We start from the raw sequence: 17,525 nt of genomic DNA on the forward strand, positions 1-17,525 counted from the left end.
CTGTCATTCTCGCTACTGCGCATGCTCGAAGTGCAGTTTGGTTTCGTTTCCTCGCTCGGCCGTTGAGCCCTTCCTACCGTGCGCATACTCCGTGTGCGCGAACTTTGCGCATGCGCGCTAGTGCCAGATGCGCTGACCTTATCTTTTGCGCATGCGCGCCGGTGACAGGAACTCGTGTGCGTGTCCTTTGCGCATGCGCGCTGGTTCCGGATGCAGATACCGCACCATGGTCGAGTGCTGACAGCCTCCCTCGCCTGCTCCATCCTCTGCCGTCACTGGTGCTATCCAGGGGCCCTTGTGTGTCCTGGAGGGCTGAGAGGGAGGAGCGCTGCGGGCAGGAATAATAATAATAGCCCAGGCCCCTCAAAGGTGCAGCCCCGGGCCTCACAGGTGCACCCCCGGGCCTCGAGCTGGTGACGTCGGATGAAGTGAGAAGGAAGGGGCTCCTCAGCTGCTTCGTATGCAAATGAGTGCAAAGACTGTGCTCGAGCCTGGACTCACTGGGGGAGCAGTGTCTGCATCAGTGACCCCGACCCTTCTCTGAGAAGCAAGCCTTGGGGGGGACCGGGTATCACTGGGGGAGCAGTGTCTGCATCAGTGACAGGAGCCCCTCCCCTTTGCTGCTCTTGAACCCCCCTCTGGAAAGCAAGCCTTGGGGGGGCCAGGCCTGGCTCCAGAGTCAGCAGCCATCGGGGCCCTGGACCACTCTGCAGCTCCTGGACCGGACTCTGGGCCTTGGATCAATCAGAAGAAGAACTCAGCCACTCACCCAGGTATGGAAAGCATGAGGGGCCTCACCACCACAGGGGGTCAATCTCATTAACCCCTTCCACGCTGATGACGAGCTCAGCTCGTCATCAGGTACACCTCTCGTACGCTGATGACGAGCTGAGCTCGTCATGGACCGCGCGGTTCCACGATTCTCAGCGCACAGCGGGAAAACCCGCAGCGCGCGTGCGGTTAAAAACTGTGGTTACTATTGGTAAATAACGCCTGTCATTCACTGTATGCACCGCGGAAGAATCCATTCATGTCTTGAATGTTAAATGCCACAAAATGCCAATAACATGTAAACTCTGTGAAACAATGAAAGGCCTAAAGGTAGTACCTGGCACAGGTAGTGTTGATGTAGAACACAGAAATGCAGGAACGTCTGAGGATTGGGATGCCTTGGCACATGCAGGTGCACATCCAGTAGGTCTATGGAAGCCAGTAAATCCCCCTGACTGATGACTCTTACCGAGTCGTCATATTGAACTTACTATGAGGAATGCACCAGTTCACATTCTTAAGGTCCAAGACAGACCCGAACTTTTCATTAAAAAAGTATCAAATAGGTTCCACTTCCTCTTTGGTGCATTGGAACTGATTCAGTTTCTCCCTTTACCAACAATTTCTGGATGCCCTCTCTAAATGCCTCTTATTTCTCTGGATTTGATGGCACCGTGGTCCAACAGAAACATTCTGGAGGCCATGCACAGAATCTAATCTGAAAACCCTTCTCTACTAGGACCCATTGATCCCATATAGAGTTCTTCCAGACATAAAGAAAACAAGAGATTCGACCACCAACTGGTAATGCACTCCTGTTCCGATAGTCAGGACTTGGCTGGGGGCTTAGCTGAGCAAGCTGCGTACTGGGATTTGGACTTTTCTGTAGAAGGGACTCCCGGCCTCACCCTCTCCCTCGAAAGGGTTGACTCGCTTTGGCCTGAAAAGACTAACTAAATGCCGTTTTAGTGCCAAAAATCTTCCTGCTGTAAACTTGGCTGGGGCTGAAAGTGTCTATCCTCACTCGACCTCTTGATCACCTCCTCTACTTGAGATTCAAACAGCTTAGATGCTTAAAATGGAATCGTCATCAATAGTGCCTTTTGCAAAGCTTTTGCTTTCCAGAATCTAAGCCAAATGTGCCATCTGGCAGCTATAGAAGAACCAGCCATAGATTTCCATTCACTCAAAGTATCAATCAAGCAGTCAATTTGTAAAGCGCGCTCGTCACCCGTGAGGGTGTCAAGGCGCTGAAGGGAGAGTGGGGGGTGCCGCTATAGCTCGAATAGCCAGGTCTTGAGGTGTTTCCTGAAGGTGAGATGGACCTGGGTCAGTCGTAGGTGTGCGGGCAGAGAGTTCCATGTCTTGGCTGCCAGGTGGGAGAATGATCTTCCTGCGGTGGTGGCTCTGCGAATCCGAGGGACGGTGGCAAGGGCGAGGCTGGTGAGCGTATCATCAAAGACAATAGGCAAACTTGTTGTTCCATCATTGCAAAATGTTAACTAGGAAAAAATTAAAGACACAGGTCATTGACAATAGGAAATAGATGTACTCAAATAATGGCCAGAAGACAGTCATCTCTGTAGGACTAAAAACTGTCTCAACCTGCTGCACGGCAGACCGCTCCTTTTATTCACAAAAACCACAATGACTCCATGCATGTTATCTTACACAAACAAGTAATAAACAAGTCACAGAATAGGACAAGTCAGTTATATATTTTCACATACCCCACACCACTTGCATTAGTGACCTTCGTGCCTACCTGATCACTTCCCCTTATCCTGCAACCCTGATAAAGCTTTGAAGCTCATTATCCTTTAACCTGTCCTCCCGAGTGTGTAATATAATAATCCACATTTGTAAAGCGCGAACAATCACCCGTAAGGGTCTCCAGGCGCTGGGAGCCGTCGGGAAGATTAAGCAAGCTATTGCCCAGAGTCACATGGTGCTGGGCTAATCTGCCGCCAGGAATCGAACCGTGATCCCCAGATTCCAGCGTCAATCGCCCTGGCCATGGCGCAACACCTCTCCCGTGTGTGTTATTCTGCTGTTCTCAGGGTCTCTTATGTAGCGTATGTGGAGTGGTGTGGCTCACTGGTTAGAGGCGGCAGACCCAGGAGCAGAAGTCGGCCTGGGACCAGGGTTCAATTCCCGACGCGGCAGGGTCGTGGATCAGGGTCAGCAGACTCGACAATTATTGCCTTGGTGCCTACTCTAACCTGGGGTCCCACTCGGCAACTCTGGGCATTAGCTTGCCTAATCTCCACAACGGCCCCATCAACGCCGGGGATGCCTGGCTCCACCTTGGGGATTCCCAGTAGGAACCATCCCACAGGGAAAGCCAGGACGGGTTCCCCAGCGGTATACAGCGCCGGGACGCCCCTTTGCTGTGGCAGCTGTGCGCTTTACAAGTATACAACATTTAGCTTGAAACACTCTTTCAAGAGTGGGAGTGGAGGTACATGCTTATGTGCTGTAATCTTCAATTCTTTCAACTCTTTTTAATTATGTTTCTCTTTTTAACTGAAACTTTCTTATCTCGTGTTCTGCTCTCTCCTGAGCCTCCCAGCCGTACTCTGTCCTTGTGCAACCCAGGCCTCAATTGTCTTTTAATTACATAGAGTTTTACAGTGCTCTTTGCGGTCAGAGATGGTGGTAGTTGTTTTTGTCTGTCTAAGATTTCCTTGCATTTTATATTTTCCTTAACATTCTCCCCTGTGGTTAATATTTCAACTACTTCTAACTCCTGGTCAGTACTAAATGTAAACTGATATGTGTTCCTCAAGGAATCTGTTACCTGTTCTTGTGATTTCGCTATGTACATTCCTCCCACTTTAGTGCTAACTCTTTTACAGCATGCTATTACTGTTTGAAAGAAACAGCACTTCAAAAGTAAAACCACAACGATAGGCAACAAGGCCTTAAATAGTACTGACATCCAGGATTGTAGCCTATTAAACCAACCCTTAAAACATTCATCTGGGCCAACTCCTCCGCTCACAATTGTCTTTTGCAAATTGTGCAGAGTTTGTATTGCCTCCATCGGTGTTCCATCGTTAACATCATTAGCAGGGACATACGTACAGCAAGCAGTCCCTATTTTGCCCTCCCTCCCTTATTGCCATCATCTAATCTAGCACACACCTGTGCTGTATTAGCATTACCCTCATGGCTCGCAGTTCCTCATTCACTGAATTAAATCCATCTTCAGGGACATTTATTGCTTTCATCAGATACCACCTAGTTATCTGCAACTATCTGGTGGTTGCTTTTGTCTGAATAAACAGTAGACACTTCCGAAGAACAGCTGGATGTCGTTGAACAGCCTGTGATCCCGGGGGACATTTTCACAGACAGAAGTGCCATAACATTCTGCAGCTCTTTTCTTTCAATGATGGTGGAGCCGGGTAGTCGGACAGATCATGGGATGGTCATGGAACTTGGAAATGTTCACTCCTACTATTACCAGGTAGGGGGTGTGTAACCTGACCAAGAAACAGAGGCTATCCCCGTTCCGGTGAAAATTGCTCATAAGCCAGGTCTCTGTATTAATAATAGAAGTCCGTCATACTGGAGGTGCCTGCTGCATGTTGGCATTGTATATTGTGGTGTTGCAGTTGTGGTTTGTAAGAAATATTTCCAAGGAATCAGAGAAAACATGATCAGTTTCATGGTATGCACATGTTTCGTCTTCTCTCCTACCCATGTATACCCCTTGGCATAGCTGTCCAATGTTTCCCCTGCACTCAATTGATTCCTTGCTCTTGTGTGTGCCATTCCACAGAGGCGCTGCACTACAAACGAATGTGACGTTCCTATGCCATTTTCACTTGACAACAACCGAGGGCTGGTCTGGAGGCGCTGTCAGGCAATTTCATCTCGTAGGCTAGTTTGTAATTGTTGCACTGCATTGGTGGGTAGTTTTCACCAATGAACCCTTTCTCTAATATCTTTTTTACCCATCTTGAATCCCGAGGCCTCTGTCCCCTGAGCTCAAGTTCCTTAAATGCATTTTGAATGGCCTGAGTGCCCCTTAGTATTTGTAGACTGGCTGCTTTTCTGTCATACTTATTGGTGTTAACATCTGTCTCGGATGCTGCTATTTTTGTGAGCTGGATCTGTGCTTTAACCTTACATAGACATAAGTGTATTTGGCATTCAAACACCTTTGGAGAAACGTCTTTAATAGAATGTAATCTCTCGGACCCTGTGGCATGGGGTATTAGTAAGCACACGAAGCATGAATCTTTTGAAGTTTCTTTCTCTGTCATGTGTTTATACCACATATTATCCAATAAGTTAACATGAATACTATGCGATGCATTGTTATGTGTAACTCTCTCCGCAGACGCATGACATTTTGATCTGATCTGAGGTATTGGTCATTGTCAAAGCGCAAGATAAACAGCAACATAAAAAGACATAAAAGGAAAAATAAATCAGAAATGCAAAATAAAGCAGAAATAAATAACCGTTGATTTGCAGAGTCGAGAACTTGTTCCACTTGTGCATTGGATGGAGTTTTTGTTTTACAGCTGATCCTCTCTTCCCCTCTCTTTTTAGGTTTCGCCTATTATCATTCGCTTGCGAATGTAATAGGCGAAAATTCAAGGGCTTGATCCGACTCGTCAAACCACTGCGGTTTCTTCCCAGTGCATGTGAGTCACGTGACCACAAAAGCGGGTCACGTGACCACACAAGCACGCGCATCTCCCTAATCCGCCGGCCACACTTCTCTCTCCTCGCTCGCATTCCCGCCCCCCCCACCAGGCTCTCCCGCCCCCATCCGGCTTCCCTCCGGCCAGTTTTGTTTGTTTTCAATGGCTGTGAATCATGCTCCTCTCCTCTGCACTCCCCCCTCCCTTCTCCCCCTCTGTTTTTGTCACTTTCATTTTCCTCTTGTAGCCCAGTGGATTGTAGTGATGTGTTCCTGTTTTGTTTACTTCACCCGCAATGTTTATGCCCCGTTGCATCATTCTTCACGGCCGCCAAGCTCTCTTGTTTACTTTGAGCGCCATGGTGGTAAGTGTTTGTGATCGTTTACTTTGATTCACGGTATTTTATTAATTAACAATAAATACAAGGGAGAGCCGGTTCAAAGACTCCGCTCACGGCCTCCACTGACTGCATTATAAGGCTCAATTTACAGAGCCTCAGAGCAGATGACCTGATTGCCGAGCGCAAGAAGCAGGAGCACGCCATACATTCTTCTTGAGGCCAGCAGTGGTATTTCTGAGCTTCCCCCTGAGGTCGGGGAGGCACAGACAAGGATGTGCAGACGGAATTGTGCAGTCTTGCTCTCCTGTTTCCCACGTTATCACATGACCTGATGATGTTAACCAATTGAGCTGATATTGGTTTTCCTTTTACCCGCAGGAGTTGCCGAGGCGCTGCTCTTTTTCCGTTCTCTCTAACTTTCACTTCTGTAATACTATGCCGCTCACTTGCAGCGCTACGGTTTCCCTTCTTGTCCCTTGAGTCTAGCCTCTGATCCTCGCTGCAGTAGGGTAGTGTATGTCATTTAGAGACGCCTGCCCCGCCTGAGCTCACTATTGCGGTGGACGACCCTGCCTACTGCTGCAGGGCTGTGCTTGCCTACCCCTGCAGCAGTTTCACATGTTCCCTAATTTACAGTCTCTTTCTGGTCTCCCATCTGCTGCTTTCGATATCCTTCTCTCCTGCATTCCGCCAGCACCCTCTGACCCAATATTTCCTCCTCTATCCCGACGTCCGCTCTGCTCGCACCCCTTTGACTCTCACCACACACATGGGCAGAGCACATACGGGGTGTAACATGTGCTGGTTAAAGGCGGCGGGTCCTCGGCTTTCCCCTTTCATTGCCCTGAGGCTCTGGCTGTGAATACCGATGCAAGCAACACGGTTTGTCAGTGAGGGGTAAAAAGTCACGGAGGGTGGGGGGGGAAGTGCATTCAGAGGTGAGCACTGGAAGCCATCATTCCATGGAGGTCCGGGCTATATTTGGGAGAATACGAAATCACATATAGATCTCCGCATCCCTCACGCCGTTATTTAATTCTGCGTACACCGGGCCATCTCTCTTTATTACTGCCCATCTTACCCGGCAAGTGGTTTTTACTGTCGACAAAAGAAATTAATTTAAGTGCTGTGGCAGAGTGTTCTGTGTCGTACCTAATTCACTTAAAACAGCTCAATAAATCAAGCCACAAGCTTCACTGATCTATGTGTGACCTGCTCGTTACAGTAATATGAGCAACCTTAATTGAGTGACTAATTAGCATTGGACCTTCGAGTAAAGTTTAAAACCACCACGCTCTGACCTCCTGAGCAGGTGCTTATCCCACTGAGCTAGCTAGCACAAGTAGGACTTCCCGTGCCAGGAGTCAGTCCTGTTACTTGAAAGTTGTGCAGAGATCTCTGGAGCAAGCACCTCAACTCACTGTGCTATCTTATCAGCTCTGCTGGGAATATTGTAGCAAACGACTGGCAGTGGACACACAATTAAATATTGTCAGGTCCCACAGAATCGCTACTGTATGTCCTTCTAAGCAGGGGTATAGTACTCGAGCCATTCTAAAACCCAATCGGGTAAATGTTTGGTATCCTTGCCCCCTGTAAAATGACCCTCGGTTTTCTTGTAAATATCGCCAGTATCTGCAGCCTTACTCCCCTTGAAATTACTCATTTATTCATACCTGTAAATATACCAGATAGCTTGCCTAATTCCCTTTAGAGTAATCTAAGACCTTATCTTAAGATGGCCGCTGCTGTGGTCGTTTGTGGATCTAGAGCGCTTTAGCGGTCTAGTGTATGTGGAAGCAGCGCGAGTTTGTAACTGCGCACTTCAACGACGGATTTTCGTGAAGCCACAGTCGAAGTCCGTCGCTCCGCGTCAAGTTTTCCTGACGGGAGTTGCGGGACTTAATTTCATAATTAGCAGTTCCAGGGTTCACAGAACGGTGAGCCGTCCGTTCTTCAGAGCTTCTTCCTGAGTTTAGAGTTGCCGAAGGAGTCGAGTCTTCCGCCTGCAGTGTTCAGGTTGTTCCTCGTTCAAGACTGTCAGCTGAGAGACTTCAGAGGAATACCTGCAGCAAGACAGACAGTAAGACTGCCTTGCTGCAGGAATATTGCAACGTTGAGTTCACCTTCCTTCCTCTTGCGCTTCTCCTATCCTTTCCTTTTCCCCCTTGTACCTACCTTGTTCCTTTTTGCACGCTTCAGGAGGATAAAGAACTTCTGAGACTGAAAAAGAAAAGGTTTGATTCAATTCAGCGATATTCCTAACAGAACCCCAATACCTCACCAGAGCAGAAACCTTACAGGTATTTAGAATTCTCTTTAGCTCTAAATAACATGATAAAATAAATAGAATGAGAGAGTAATATAGTTCTCTTACAACCTAGAAAGAAGGTTCCTGCAGAACTATCTCCATTATCATGAAGAGTTGCAATTGCCTTGAAGCCCACTGGTAGGAACCACTCTTTACTTACAATAGAGTCTAGTAAGAATAGGTGGGTAGTTGTTTATTTCTCCCTTCTGTGCATTAGGTACTCCTTTGGACAGTCAGAAGAAGTCAGCCGCAGTCCAACAGGCAGTGCAGGTGGCAGGAATACAAGGTGTCTCTTCTTTCTCTTCCACTTCCCCGTTCCCTCCGGCTGGTGTACTTGCTCTTGCAGCGGGGGCACCGGTTGGTGGGTGACTGGGACTAGCTTCGGTGCTGCCCCTGTGAAGAGTTCGGAGCCTTCTGACAGATTGAAGTGCCCACGAAATTTTCTTCACCCGGGCAGTATGGCTGAAGGATTGGATTTGAAGTCCTTGAGAGCTATACTAGAGAGCATTCAAAGAGAGATAGGAGCAGTCCATGAGGAGAATAAGAGTATCAGAATGGATTTAGTAGCATCCCAACAGGAGACTAAGTTGTTAGCTCAGAAGGTGGAGGGGTTTGCGATGGGTAATCCAGTAAAAAGTATTCCCGTCCCTATTACCAGTAATCCCAGCACTGATCCTAAAACTGTGACTCAGGTTATTCATTCGGTCTCTCCATTAATTCCCCTAGCAGCCCCAGAAAGATTCACAGGAGATCCCCAAAAGGCTCAACTTTTCTTAACCCAATGTTCTTTACATTTTATGTGTCGGCCGACACTATTTCCTGACGCTCAGTCTAGAGTAGCTTTTATTTTATCATATCTTGGAGGGGATGCTGCCAATTGGGCTATGCCTTTAGTTAGCGGAGATGACCCTTTACTTTCTGATTTTACCCAGTTTCAAAAGGAGTTTCTTCGAATTTTTGACAGGAGAAGGATATCTCAGGCCACAGATAACGAGCTGCTGGAGTTGCGTCAGGGTTCCAAGGATTTAATTACCTACCTTACTCAATTCAACAAACTTATTTTGGAAACAAAATGGCCAGAGGAAAAGAGAGCTGCATTGTTTTACCGAGGCTTACGGGATGAGATTAAGGATACTTTGTCTCAAGTCCCCAATCGTCCTACAGAATTATCTGCTTTGGTGGATCTGGTGTTGGAATTGGATTTCCGTAATTCTGAACGAAAAGGAGAGAAAAGGAAGGATTGGAAGGTCAACATTCCCCGATTCGATCGGATGAAATCAGAGAGAGGAACAAGTGGAAATAATGATTCTGAACCCATGCAGATAGGAGTCGTTAGAGGTCACTTGAGTAAAGAAGAAAAGGAGATGAGACGTCAGAAGAAGTTATGTTTATACCGTGGAGGTTCTGGTCATTTTGTGAAGGAGTGTACCAAGCGACCGAAGACACCGTTTAAGGGAAACGATGTGAGCCATCAGTAGGCGGAGTCGCTCTGGTGGTGGAGGATCAAAAGTCGACTCCAGATTCTCATTTAATTTTAAATACTCTTCAGACTATGACTCCTCATGTGATTCTTCATATGACGTTAAGATTTCGTGAACATCAGATTTTGGGAGTGGCCATAATATTGGACTCAGGGGCCACTGGAAATTTCTGTGACATCAAGTATGCGCAGCGAATGGGATTCCGAGCCATCCAGAAGGATCAACCAGAAGCAGTACGTGCCGTGGATGGAACAAATTTGTCTTCAGGGCCAATAACCAGTCACACCGAAGAGTTGGAGTTAATTCAATCCGATGGCCATTGGGAAATTTTGCAATTTAACTTGATTGACGCTCCTCAGTTTCAATTGATTTTGGGGTTACCTTGGTCAACCACTCACAACCCAACCATCGATTGGGAGAATCGCACTGTGAATATGAAATCCAAATTCTGTTTGGAACATTGTTATGGTCCAAAGATAAGTGTTGAAGAATCTTCACAGGCTACTTTACTCTCTTTTGGAAGTCATTCTATTGGAGTCATCGCTACTGGAGAAATTCCTTCCGAGTATCAAGACCTTGATGTAGTCTTTAGTGAACAAGAAGCAGAAATTTTGCCTCCTCATCGTTCTTATGATTGTACCATAGACCTAGAACCTGGGGCCGTGCTTCCTTGTAGTCGGATTTATGCCTTGACAGTAGCTGAAAATGATCATCTCCGAGATTATTTGGATCGTTACCTCGCCAATGGGTTTATCAGGCCATCGCAGTCTCCGGTTTCTTCTCCCCTCTTTTTTATTCCGAAGAAACAAGAGGGAAGTTTGAGAACGTGTATAGATTATCGCGCCCTAAATCAAGTAACTATTAAGAACAGATACCCTCTACCGTTAATCTCTGTTCTGTTGGACCAAATCAAAGAGGCGCAAGTTTTCATTAAACTTGATTTGCGGGGTGCTTATCACCTTATTCGCATGAAAGAGGGGCATGAATGGAAGACTGCCTTCCGCACTAAGTTCGGTCTCTTTGAATACTGTGTGATGCCTTTTGGGCTGTGCAATGCGCCCGCTGTGTTTCAACACTTCATTAATGACATCATGGGTGACTTGATTGATAAGATTGCCATAATCTATTTGGATGACATTTTGATCTACTCCAAAAACACACAAGAGCATGTCCAGCATGTCAGAGTGGTGCTGGAACGGTTGAAGACGCACCATTTATTTGTTAAACTGGAGAAATGTGTATTTCATGCGTCTAAGGTTGAATTTTTGGGATTTGTAATCTCCTCTCAAGGAATCACGATGGATCCTGGAAAGGTACAAGCCGTGGAGAATTGGCCAGTTCCACATAATATCAAGGAGATTCAAAGATTCTTGGGTTTTGCCAATTTCTACCGACGTTTTATTCAAGGATTCTCACAATTGATTGCACCCATTACTCGTTTGCTTAAGAAAGGAGTCAAGTTTGATTGGTCTCAAGAAGCGGAACAGGCCTTTTTGGAGTTAAAGAAGAAATTCATTTCTGCCCCCATTCTCTTGCATGCGGATCCTGCTGAACCATTCTTTGTGGAAGCTGATGCTTCGGATCAAGCTATAGGTGGAGTCCTTTCTCAGCAACATCCTAAGACTGGCCAACTTCATCCGGTGGCATACCGTTCTAGGAAGCTTAATCCTGCAGAGTTGAACTACACTATCACAGAAAAAGAACTGTTAGCTGTTAAGGACTCCTTTGAAGATTGGAGACATTATTTGCTGGGAGCTAAACACACAGTTACCGTGTTTTCAGATCATAAGAATCTGCAGTTTCTAAAGACAGCCAAGACTTTAACTCCGCGACAATTGCGTTGGTCTTTATATTTTGCAGATTTTGACTTTGTGATTACTTATCGCCCAGGAACCAAGAATGGAAAGGCGGACGCCTTGTCTCGATTAAATACGGAGGAGTGTGAACATTTGGTGAACCCTCAACCAATTATTCCCGAAACAAAGATTGTTTGCACTCTTTCTGTAGACAATTTTCAAGAACAGGTTCGTAAGAGTTTGTCTCCGGAGGAAATTCAGGAATGGGTACAATTGGGAGAAGGAAGACGTTGTTTTCAACAATTACCTTATCAGAAAGAAGCCCTATACCTACCTACGTCCGCTCTCCAACAGAAAGCTATTCAAAATTGTCATGATCATCCTCTTACGGGCCATAAAGGCATTGCCAAGACCTTGGATTTGGTGCAGCGTTATTTTTGGTGGCCTGGGTTGTCCTCTCATGTCAAACAATTTGTGCAGTCGTGCGAATTATGTGCACGAGGTAAACCAAATAGACAATCTCCTCAAGGTTTACTGCAGCCCCTTCCTACTCCTACTCATCCTTGGCACACCATTTCTATGGATCTCATTGTAGAATTGCCTCTCAGTAAAGGTTTTGACACTATTTTGTTGATTGTGGACACGTTCACTAAGATGAGTCATTTCATTCCAATGTCTGGGAATCCTACTGCTTCTGAGTTAGCCAGAGCCTTCAGTGAAAATATAGTAAGGTTACATGGAGTTCCCAAAATTGTGGTTTCGGACAGAGGACCTCAATTCATTTCACGTTTCTGGCAGGCATTCCTAAAGGGGTTAGGAATTGAGGGTAGACTGTCCACCAGTTACCACCCTGAACCAGATGGTCAGACTGAACGCATCAATCAAGAGTTGGAGCAATATCTCCGCCTGTTTCTTATGGATCAGGGTGGTGATTGGTCAGACAGGTTGTGGATGGCTGAGTTTGCTAGTAACAATGCTAAGAGTTCATCTACTGGTTACTCACCCTTTTATTTGAATCTAGGGCGACATCCTAACCTCTTTGTTACTCAGGAAGATTTAGAGGTTCCTGCAGTTAAAGATTTGATTACAGATATAGTCTCCTTACATCAATCTGCAGAACAAAATCTCATGAAGGCTAAGAACTCTTATAAGAAATTTGCAGATAGACATAGAAAACCCGCACCACAATATCGGGTGGGAGATCAGGTTTGGCTTTCTACTAAGAATTTACATTTAAAGGGAAATAGGAAGTTTCAGCCTAGATTTGTGGGTCCCTATTCCGTAGAGAAAGTCTTGGGTCCAGTGACTGTGAGATTGAAATTACCAACCAAAATAGGGATCCATCCAGTCTTCCATGTGTCCTTATTGAAAAAGACTAAACCTCAGATGCGTTTGAGCAAACCTCCAGATCCCCTTAACATTCAAGGACATTCTGAGTATGAAGTTAAAGATATCCTGGATTCTAAATTGAAGAAAGGGAAACTGTTATATTTAGTGGACTGGAAAGGTTATGGCCCCGAAGACAGATCTTGGGAACCTGTATCTAACATTCACGCTCCCCAATTGATTAAGAGGTTTCATATTCGGCACCCGCTCAAGCCTGGACCGATAAATCGGTCTTTGAGAGGGGGTACTGTCAGGTCCCACAGAATCGCTACTGTATGTCCTTCTAAGCAGGGGTATAGTACTCGAGCCATTCTAAAACCCAATCGGGTAAATGTTTGGTATCCTTGCCCCCTGTAAAATGACCCTCGGTTTTCTTGTAAATATCGCCAGTATCTGCAGCCTTACTCCCCTTGAAATTACTCATTTATTCATACCTGTAAATATACCAGATAGCTTGCCTAATTCCCGTTAGAGTAATCTAAGACCTTATCTTAAGATGGCCGCTGCTGTGGTCGTTTGTGGATCTAGAGCGCTTTAGCGGTCTAGTGTATGTGGAAGCAGCGCGAGTTTGTAACTGCGCACTTCAACGACGGATTTTCGTGAAGCCACAGTCGAAGTCCGTCGCTCCGCGTCAAGTTTTCCTGACGGGAGTTGCGGGACTTAATTTCATAATTAGCAGTTCCAGGGTTCACAGAACGGTGAGCCGTCCGTTCTTCAGAGCTTCTTCCTGAGTTTAGAGTTGCCGAAGGAGTCGAGTCTTCCGCCTGCAGTGTTCAGGTTGTTCCTCGTTCAAGACTGTCAGCTGAGAGACTTCAGAGGAATACCCGCAGCAAGACAGACAGTAAGACAGCGCATTTTCAGGAATATTGCAGCGTTGAGTTCACCTTCCTTCCTCTTGCGCTTCTCCTATCCTTTCCTTTTCTCCTTGTACCTACCTTGTTCCTTTTTGCGCGCTTCAGGAGGATAAAGAACTTCTGAGACTGAAAAAGAAAAGGTTTGATTCAATTCAGCGATATTCCTAACAGAACCCCAATACCTCACCAGAGCAGAAACCTTACAGGTATTTAGAATTCTCTTTAGCTCTAAATAACATGATAAAATAAATAGAATGAGAGAGTAATGTTAGTTCTCTTACAACCTAGAAAGAAGGTTCCTGCAGAACTATCTCCATTATCATGAAGAGTTGCAATTGCCTTGAAGCCCACTGGTAGGAACCACTCTTTACTTACAATAGAGTCTAGTAAGAATAGGTGGGTAGTTGTTTATTTCTCCCTTCTGTGCATTAGGTACTCCTTTGGACAGTCAGAAGAAGTCAGCCGCAGTCCAACAGGCAGTGCAGGTGGCAGGAATACAAGGTGTCTCTTCTTTCTCTTCCACTTCCCCTTTCCCTCCGGCTGGTGTACTTGCTCTTGCAGCGGGGGCACCGGTTGGTGGGTGACTGGGACTAGCTTCGGTGCTGCCCCTGTGAAGAGTTCGGAGCCTTCTGACAAATATCAGCGAATGTGAAGAACTCTAATGGAGTTCTTCACACAAAAGAACAAGCACTGGCGTTGCCAATAGGTTTCGCATTTGGAAAGTTGGAGCTATTGGTTTTGTAAATGACATTTTATATTTATATATTGTTATTGACAATGCCAATAACGATATATAAATATAAAATGTCATTTACAAAACCAATAGCTCCAACTTTCCAAATGCGAAACCTATTGGCAACGCCAGTGCTTGTTCGTTTTCTGTCTGTGGAGGTGTCTGATGCAAGGCATGGTCCAGTCGAACATCCGACAGGTGCATCCATGGCTTCCTGCCGCCCACTTCGATCGCTGTGGGGGTACTCATTGTCACTGAGAAGGGGTCTGTGATTCTCGGGTCCTTCCATTTCCAAACAAAATTACGGTTGTACACTTGTTGGCCAACGATTACGGGACCTGGCTGGTGGGCTGCAGTGGTCACTTCTCCTTCTTTGATCGCTGATTAGAAAAGAACTTTGCGGGCCGTTCAGGCGTTCCACAAAGCCATTACTTTGGGGTGATAAACAGATGATAGTTTGTGTTTTATCCCTAAGGAGGTAGAGATGTGTTGTAACATTGTATCAACAAAGTGAGTGCGTTATTGGAACGGATCGCTTCTGAAATGCCCCACCTAGGTATTTACTTCTCTTATCAAAAAATTAGCTGTGGCTTAAGCATCATTAGACACACAAGGTCCTGCTTTCAACCATCGGGAGAATGGGCCAACAACCGCAATAAGATACCTGTAATTATGGCATCTGTCAAGCATGTCTACAAATCTAAATGCATATTTTGAAATGCGCATGTTGGGCGTGGTATTGTTGAAGTAATCACCTCTAGTGTGGATAGACAAGAAGGGATTTAGTTTCTGACAACTATAAAACATGACAACTTTGCTCTCCCTGAATAAGAGTGTATCTCTAGAGTCGTGTGAAAACAAAAGACAGCTATTTCACTCAGTCAATTAGTGCGTACTTAGTTTCACCAGATTGCAGAGAAAAAGAGAGACGGGCGTTTTCAATAAAAGGTGTTATTTATTGAGCAGTCTCCTTCCTCATACAAGAGAAACGAATCGCTACAATTGCAATACTTATAGTTAAGTAAAGTGCATATTGTAAAAGCAGGATTATAAAATAATACTGTAAAAGTATTGATATGGTTTCTTAGCCATATGATACTTTAAAATGGATAAAATAGATACATACATATATACATTGACTAATCGTACTCAACTGGTGCTTCTAACTACGCCTACCCCAGTGTACCTGACCTAAGCCTAATACGTGGGAAGGAGTAAGTAAGTAGCAGTTTAAGTTAAGTTTGTTTTTCCAAGAATCTGACTCAAGAATTCTCTGTAAGGGTTTAGTCAGTTCAGTACCTGGGTATTAGAAGGCAGGAGGGCTGGAATCTCTCTCTCAGGATTCCATATCTCAGTCACCCGCAAGGGTGGGCTGGAAACGCCAGAGGCTGGATTTCTCGGCAGGAGAAAAGACAGCGTCTTTCTCAGCGCGTCAAAAGGGAGGGGCAGCGTCCGTGGGCTCTCGCTTCAGCTTGGCTCTCGGCAAGTAGAAGCTGCTCCAGATTCATCACCACCGTGTGTTTGCTTAGGGCAGCGTTGGTATATTTATACCTGAGAGGTGCTGGGTTTGACGTAAGGCTGGACCTAAGACGTCAATAAAGATGTCACTAAGAACTGGTCGTTCTTACAGTGCTTTACAGGAGTTCTTCGGACGAAATCAAAACAAAGCAGCGGGGATTTCCCAGGTTGCTGGAGGCTTGGATTTGTTTAAGAACTCGGTGTGCTTTCTAGGGGGCTGGAGGAATAGGCTTGCTTAATGTGACAGCATGCGCTATGACTGAATTGTCAATAGGGTTTCTATGCCGTTGTAGGGATATTATTGATTTATAACCGGTCAAGGGCAAAGAATAGGAATATCGATTCAGGTACCTAGATAAACACACTACACCCACTCCACGAATTCATGTCCATAATTACTAAAACTAAGCAATAGTAAACATATCTAACGATGCATGTGTATACCGATCCACCCCAAAATACATTTTTTGCATTTGAAATGGCATATGCGAAATACACGAAAAATGAGTATAGGTACAGTACGTATTTCAAGCAGAGTAATCATTCATAAACTTGGATGCATATATCAGCGGAATGATTTTGCGAAATTACACATGAAATGGCTCTTAATACAGAAAAAAAAAGTGCGAGACCACTTCATCACATATAAATACAGTTATTTTGTAAATATGCTAGAGGCTGAGGTAATATATTGTCTCTGGAGTTCCTAAAAATAGAAGCTCTGTTCTCTAAGAATAGTTCTACTTTAAGCAGAGGATGAGTGCCAGAAAAAGTAAATATTTTGGAATCGGGGGAAAAAATAATTTTGTTTTTCAGGGGAAGAGAAAAAAAAACAGTTCCAAATATTTCCAGTAGCTGTTGTTTTTCAAAGCTGAAGGCCAAATTCAGAGTTCAGGGAACGCTGTGTTCTCGTTTGCTTAAAAGTTATTCTTTTCGTTCGGGGGAGAACATCATTTCAGACAGACTTTCAAAAAAGCAGTTTACCGCTTCAGGTGAAAGTTCGACCAAGTTGGAAAATGTCGCTACCATGCAGTTTCGAGCATGATCGCTTTCATCGATGTAATGATCAGCATTGCTTACAGAAGGTCGTACCTGGTTGATGCTGCTCTCATCTTGCTCTTCACTACCCTTTAATCGCAGTGGTGAAGTTTCCACGAATGCCGTCATTAGGATAGGTAACCGCTGGGGACAACACGATGCATGAGCCTTTACGGGATTTAGCAAAGTATCTGTATCCAATGGTACTTCTGATTGTAGTGTGAAACAGATGTCCAACACGCATTCTTCTCCGCACAGCATACATCTTAACACAGGCAAGATACAATTCTGCCAGGTGGGTCTGAATGAAAGAAACCAGGTCATATTCAGATCTCGTAGCCGGGCTAATCCAAGGACTTTAGTTATGCGGTCCCGATAGCGTATAGCTAGGATCGTTTCTTCCATTGTTGCTGGAGTCTTGTCTGTGACATGGCTTGCCATAACGAAGCAGGAGTATCAAAAATAAAATGCCTGCTACGAGTCCCAACAGGAGTGGAAGGCCGCCAAAAATCGAATGGCCAAAGTTTGGAAAAATGCCCAGGACTGCTTTGAACGGTGTCAACAGTCCCGAAAAAATTGTCTTAAATACATGTGGGATCCCATTCGTATCTGACATGTTCAAGATTTGGCTTAGCA

General features: G+C 45.4%; 1 protein-coding gene across 1 annotated transcript in view; it reads left to right on the forward strand.

Moving 5' to 3' along the window:
- The first annotated feature begins 194 nt into the window (after positions 1–194).
- LOC144821610 (uncharacterized) overlaps positions 195–17,525 on the forward strand; it is a 49,444-nt gene continuing 32,113 nt past the window's right edge. The window contains exon 1 of the mRNA XM_078678843.1: positions 195–773. The gene's annotated coding sequence lies outside the window, so the exon portion shown is untranslated. The remainder of the gene's footprint in view (positions 774–17,525) is intronic.

The sequence above is a fragment of the Lissotriton helveticus genome, chromosome 2_2 (genome assembly GCF_964261635.1).
Source record: "Lissotriton helveticus chromosome 2_2, aLisHel1.1, whole genome shotgun sequence".
Classification (NCBI taxonomy): domain Eukaryota; kingdom Metazoa; phylum Chordata; class Amphibia; order Caudata; family Salamandridae; genus Lissotriton; species Lissotriton helveticus.